This window comes from Echeneis naucrates, unplaced genomic scaffold (assembly GCF_900963305.1).
Source record: "Echeneis naucrates unplaced genomic scaffold, fEcheNa1.1, whole genome shotgun sequence".
Lineage (NCBI taxonomy): Eukaryota > Metazoa > Chordata > Actinopteri > Carangiformes > Echeneidae > Echeneis > Echeneis naucrates.
In genome coordinates, this window is record NW_021780178.1 from 7,087 (window position 1) to 14,196 (window position 7,110).

Sequence of the window (7,110 nt, forward strand, 5' to 3'; positions counted from 1 at the left end):
GGAGGACAGAAAGTCAAAGTCAAAAGAACTGTGGGCCGAAAGGAAACAGGTCCAGGTACGTGTGTGGACATATCTGTAAAATATGGAAGTAAATATGTGTGTGTGAAATGAATGATATCTTTTTGTTATTTTAGCAGATAAACATGGATTGATGGCGCCACATGGAGCTGATTTAAAAGCTCAGAGAGGGAAACACTCCCATTATATACAGATCCGGAGGTAGCAGCACCTGATCTACTGAAGCATGATGTGAAGTTTACACGGTGCAAACATCAGCCTGCGGACTCTTAAAAGGAAGATTCCTCTCCAAACGCCATCAGGTTGGAACTTCGTGGACCTGGACAACTGTTTGGCTATCGGACGATGTGGCAGGTACTCAGACAAAAGTCCAATCTTCGAGTGAAGAGAGATGATGTGATGAATGAGAGAGCACGCAGAAGGTTTCTAAGAAGAAGCTGCTACTCAATGGGAGCGAACTGTATGTGGCATGCAGATGGTTCTGATAAACTGGCTCTCTCAGGACGCATGGATGGATTTTTTCACCTAAAGTGCTGTGGCTCCAATGTGGACCGACAAATAACAAGAAGCCAACAGTGATCGCTGAGAATCTCCTCTCATGAGACTGAGGACTGATTGTGGCACGGAGAATGGCATTATGGCTGCCATTCAGTCTCCCCTACGCCTCCATCATGATGACTGCTGCTCTGGGCCGTCCAGCCACATGTATGGCTCATCCACGAATAAGCAGCGTGTTGAATCCTGGTGGGCCATATTTAGAAGGGGAAGGTAAGTGGCCTTCATGAAGTAATTTTATTATGACTGACCTTTCATTTGATTTTTATCTTTATGTTCTATCTCAGATGAACTCCTCTAAACATATACAGTATAATAACTGAGGCTGGGACTTTAACGCGTTTGTTTAAATTCATTCATTACAAAGCCTTTAATGAATTAGATTTTTTTAATGGAGTCCCACTTCTACTAATAATATATATATTCTTCCGATTCTATCCATTTCTACAGGTCTTAGTTCTGGATGGAGTTGTTTGCTGGATACTTCAACGGGAGCCATGAGCATCAGTGCCTTCTGAGATGTTGCTATGGTGATGTTGGATGAGTGTGTGAGACTGTGGAACAGTCACAGGATTCACACTTCCAGAACAGCGTCATGTCCAATGAACTGTGCTGCTGACCACACAGGTAATATTGGTGATGATTGATATTTCCATGTTGGTTTTATTATTTTATCCCTTAAATGTAAATAAATAATATAAATGCTATTTATTGTATCTAACACAGATTTGGCTCCACAGACTGGATTTGAGATTGAACCAGCTGATTTGGATGCTGTTCCAGAGGCGAGCCTGTCAATAGCTCCATGTGGGGACTCAAACATGCAGGAGGACTTTGACTTTGTTATGGAGCACAAACAACTACAGAAGCCAGAGAACTGGGAGTCTGCAACAGAACTGTACATGAAGCTGAAAGAAACTGCTCAGCTGTGAGTCAGTGACAAAGGGAATTTTCCCTTCCTGCATTATCAAGTGCTTACTCATTGGGGTTTCTGTCCTATTTCTATTTTATTTATTTATTTATTTTTTAAATTAATTTTTAAATATACATGTCAAGAGCCATGAGATGACTGTGCTGTGATTTGGTATTAGACAAGTAACACAGAATTGAATCAAATATTGCCATGACTGAAAAACATGCAATTTTCCTGTTTTAAAATAGTTTGGAAAAAAACTCATAACCAATCTATCACAGATGCAATCAGAAGGAAATATTTGCAATTTTTTATTGATTGTAAACATAACATTTGCATTCCCATTGTTTCATTTCTTCAGATGAACAGGTACCAGAATCATTTGGAAACATCACAAGGAAAAGTGAATGACAAGCTAAGAAATCTGATTTGGAGTGGTGGAACACTGCAGTCTGTCTGAACACCAAGTGTCACAGCTTCATTTGTTCTGAGTTTGAAATCAATTGATAAATTATAGCAAAGTAATGAGTCCTATATTTTTGTAAGTATGGAATACAAAACCTCTTGAAATAATTAGTTTTGTCTGAAACTTAACGGTGAAAATCTGAACTGTGAGGGAAAACAAAAAAAAACACCTTTTCGGAGTCTGGTCTCGAGGGGTGATCCAGTTGCCAATTACAAGTTACAGTTACAGGTTCATGTGTGACTTAAACACAGTGTGTGAATCTAGGAGTGCTAATTTCAGTGTGTTTGAACATGTATTGGGAACTGGGAATGGAGAGTCATCCAGGAACTCTATTCTTGGCGATGGTTCCAATCCGGACGGGGGAGGTGAAGTCAGCCCAGCTGCAAACATCAAAACATCCTCCAGAGACACAGCAGCCTGACCTTCTGCAAAGAAAACCTTCAGTTACATCTTGGCAATGTATTTTCTCAACAAATTCTAAAAAAAAATTTGATTTACAAACCTTCACAATCAAAGACACAGTGGGCCCAGTAGCCCAAAGTTTGACTTTCTTTAAGTCTCCTGTTACTTCCTGATGGACTGAGGTCAGGTTTGAAGAGTCTCAAGTTCCAGACCAGTGAGTGGCTTTTCAGAGTGGCACAGGACAGGGGCCAGCAAAGTAGGCTGTTGCTGCAGTGCAGTCAGAAACTGAAGAGCTGAAAGACCATCTTTGAATCTAAAAAGTCACCACAAACATTGTTTCACATTTAAATGACCTAAAGAAACTTCAATGTTTTCTAAAATGACTATCCACCCAAACATATAGAAATGAGTAAAAATGGTTGTGTGTTGAACATCACTGATTTAAAGAAGAACTCTGTGTCTTGCTTTGCACTTGGCAGGGTAATTGTTACTCTACAGACTGCAAGAATTACGCACACAAACACAAGACTGGAATGACATGAGCACCTTTGATTGGCATAAGACAGAGGAAGGGGAGACAGACATCACACAGCAATTATACTAAACTAAGGCACACATTCTGACACACTGACTCAGAGCTAAAGAATATACATTCTTAATAAACCACAGAGGGGGATGATGAGGCATTTCAAACTAAAATATCTTAAATACAAAAAAATTAAAATCACATCATTACAAATATGATCTCACCTGTCAATTACAGATGGGTTGCGGTCAATAATGTACCATCGGAGGGAGTCTGACACGATTTCTTTCTTTTCTTCAACAGTAGCAACACGTCTCAGACAGCCTGCTGTCTGTAACATTGTGCTGCGTCTCATGATGCATTCTCGCAGAGCATCCACTGAAGAAACATTCTCAATCTGAAAGACACAAAAAGGGACACAAACACTCATATCAATAACTGTGTACAGTGTGTTCTGTATCTTCTTGCCTACTTTTTATTCCACGACACAAGATTTAATTCTGACATAAACAATAAATGAAGCCAATTCTGTGTATGTGATAAAACAGACTGCAGGAACAACATAATACTCTGTCCTACCACACCATAGCCGACTCTCACCTCTTTCAAAGCTTTCCCTATTTCTTCATCAGTGATTGAATCAACTGTTGGCCCACAAGATAATGAACAAGATCTTGTGACAGGAAATGCGGCCCCGGACCTCCATGCACCGCTGACACCACAATCATCTTTCCTGACAGCTGTTCATGAATTTATGTTGTAAAATTAAAACTTATCACAGATTATGCTCTATAATGTATTGAGATGAAACACAAAACAAATGCAAATATCTTTCCCATGTAATCAATAAATGAAAATTAACAATTAGTGGGTCACTGTTGTTTTTTTACTTACCCGTAGGAAGTCCTCCTGACTGGATTTGTTTCAGGTGGATCCAGATCCTCAGTGTCAGATATTACTATCTGAAAAACAAATGAAAATGTCTGAAACAACACACTGAAAGCAAAGAACATCAGGCTGCCATAATCTGCCTTAATACCTGTCCAGGCTGAGCTGTGGATGAATCTCTGAAACATGATAAAATTGATAAACTGATGAACTTTATGATACAGAGTATAACAGAGCTTTGAGTAACATTTAGAGGTAGAGAGGAACCATAAGATTTATAAATAAGATGATTGTGTTATAAATTATATCACACGTATGGTATTTTCTACCACATGTTCATCACAATCACATCAACAACTTAAAGACAAATGACTTCTTTTGTAAAAACTAATACCTACCCTTTATCTTCAGGTTTGCGTTTTAGAGAACTGTGTTTTTTTTGGTTCAAAAACCTGAGAAGAAAAGCACACAATTGTCAGCAACTTTAAACAGCTTCCATTATTGTTCCCTCACCACATACAGTATATATCAATGGTGAAAGGTTATCAGGGTGTCTGATTGGAATAGTAAATGCCAAATAATCAAGACTTGGTTCTTAGACTTAATGCTTGAAACCAAATGCATATCCTATCAATAAATAAATAATTAAAAAAACTGAATTAAAGTACAAAATGTAAAAATGTACATACCACAGTTTCAGCTGCATTGAATTCAGCTGTGCTCCTCGATGTGATGACAATTTCAGAATCAGAGTCTGATGTATCAACCTCTGTAGTAAAAACAAACAACACATTAATTATGCTACATCAGAGTAAATAAATATGTAAAAATATTGAATGAAGAGATCCACTAAACCTCCTCTAAAGTGTGTTTCTAGGCAAATGAAAAAAGTGCCTTTCCTATTTCCTTTTTATATTCTGCCAGTTTGAATGGGCTTTCTGACCCAGGCACATGGAGCACCTCTGAACAGTCTGGATACAAAAGAAGGTCTGCTCCTTCATCCATCTTCTTGTTAAATGTTCTCATTTCTTGGACAGCTTGCTTCAGTAGATCAGGTGCTGCTACCTCCGGATCTGTATATAATGGGAGTGTTTTCCCTCTCTGAGCTTTTAAATCAGCTCCATGTGGCGCCATCAATCCATGTTTATCTGCTAAAATAACAAAAAGATATCATTCATTTCTCACACACACACACACATATTGACTTCCATATTTTACAGATATATCCACACACGTACCTGGACCTGTTTCCTTTCGGCCCACAGTTCTTTTGACTTTGACTTTCTGCCCTCCATGAAACGGTGCACTTTAATTCACTGCATGTCTGACAGCGGCTTCAGCTAGTTAGCGCGATGCTACACTTAGCTTGTTTAGCATTTTCCGGCTGTTTATTAGATGTCTCCTGTGCGCGTGCTCCTTCCGTCTGGTCCGTTCATCAACGTTAAACATTCTACAGATCGTCCGCACGGAAAACACAACTGCGTAAATTGGCTCAAGTTGTTTCCACAAAACGGCCAAAACATCATTTACTCCATGCTGCCACAAACTTTCACTCTGCAAAGGTTTCCCGCCACACAAACCGATACAAACTTTTTGAGCTCACAGTCAATCTTCTTCTGGATCACTTCCGGCATTTGGTACATTCCCCTTCCGGAAGATTCTGTCGTTTGGAAATTTGTTTCGCAACTTAAAACGTAAATTGTTTTCTAAAATGTAAATTTGTTTTGTCCGTGTTAAAAGTGTTCTTATGTAATTTTGTTTAATAAAATGTAAAAATATTTTCCAACATGTAAATTAGTTTCACGCTTTGGAAAAGTGTTTGGCACTTTGTAATTTAGTTTTCACTTACCGGCCACCGTATAAAACAGAGCAGGAACACTAAAGTAAGGGGCGGGGGGTGAAAACGACAGGAGGGTTAAAGAGCAGATTCTCTCTGAGGGGACGGATGTTGCCACAATACACAGTGTGTGTGCCATCACATGTGGAAGATGTGTGCAGACTGAAGCCTTGGTCTGCCACCAGCTCAGAGGGGCTGCACTTCTACTGACCACCAGGGGGCTCCACTGGTTGTTTCACAAAGTCACAGTGTGTTGGAGTCTATCAGCTTTTTTCATGTCTTGTATTTTCCTGGGCTTCTGTGTTTCTGGATGTTGGAGTTACTCTGCATTGGCCGGGAATCGAACCCGGGCCTCCCGCGTGGCACGCGAGAATTCTATCACTGAACCACCAATGCTGACTCAACAACTTTCACCATTACGTCACAGATCTCCAGGCGTCCGCAGCCCTGTTTTCTATAATAACCCATCATGGACTGCTGGACACTTTGATATCAGTAAATCCAGCGTGTTTTAAAGAAGTTCAGAGTGTTTCAGAGTTTCTGACATGATACAGACAGACAGATCCAACAAAGTATTTAAATGAACTGAGAGCTCAGACCAGCAGAGAGAGCACACACACACACACACACACAGTGGACGAGGTGCGCGATTCCAAAAATGAGCGAAAGCTGTAAAAGAAGCATTTTAATAAGTAGAAGGGAAAACAGACATCTGATTATGTGGGAGGAACAAACCAGCAGATTTGATTTTAGTTCAATTTAATGGCACTTATTTGTCTAATAACAGCTGATTTGTGTTTCACTTCATTCTTCGCGAGACAAGCGTGAGCTTCTTTGTGCGCATGCGCCGTGCCGTCTGACTCTTTGACACTTCCGTCTTTGATCTCCAGTGACGTCACACAGCCTCATAGAGGTGAGTAAACGGTTGTTGGTGTTGTCAGTGAAACATTCATTCATCCTCAGAGTCATCTGCTTCTACCGATCTCCATTTTCATTTCCAACCACTCAGAGAGACAGAACACACACAGACACACTCTGACTAACCAAACCATTCCAGGAACAATCAGGATGATTCTGGCTCAGGGTGTGACAGGTCCGGGGTTCAAATCCCAGATGAGCCCTTTGTCAGCTGTTGTAAGAAGTGAAAAAGCCTCCTAAATGTGGAGGGAGGCCGACTCTGTCAGAGAGGCAGTGTGCATTCTAGCTTCCTTTAGCTGTCAGCCTCTGATCATCAACTCTTCAGCTTCTATGACTTCAACCATTCCTTCTGAATGCAGTCTGAGGCAGTGATTGTGAAACTTTCATTCAGACAGAGATCCCACATTCAGAAGAAACACAGCCACACACAAACAAAGTCATCATGACAGCCTACATGGAGCCTAAATGAAAGAAGCAGGAACTAAAGTGTTGAAAATAATGATGAACAAAGTGTCACACAGAGAGGCTGCAGCCTGGTGTGGACTATAATGTCAGAAAATGGATCAGTCTGTGACACGGAGCACTAA

The 7,110-nt window shown here is 40.3% G+C and overlaps 1 non-coding gene across 1 annotated transcript; it reads right to left on the reverse strand.

Annotated features, from left to right (window-relative positions):
• Positions 1 to 5,930: 5,930 nt before the first annotated feature.
• trnag-gcc (transfer RNA glycine (anticodon GCC)) lies at positions 5,931 to 6,001 on the reverse strand. Its single transcript has one exon. It is a non-coding gene; the product is annotated as a tRNA-Gly (tRNA).
• Between the last annotated feature and the right edge of the window lie 1,109 nt (positions 6,002 to 7,110).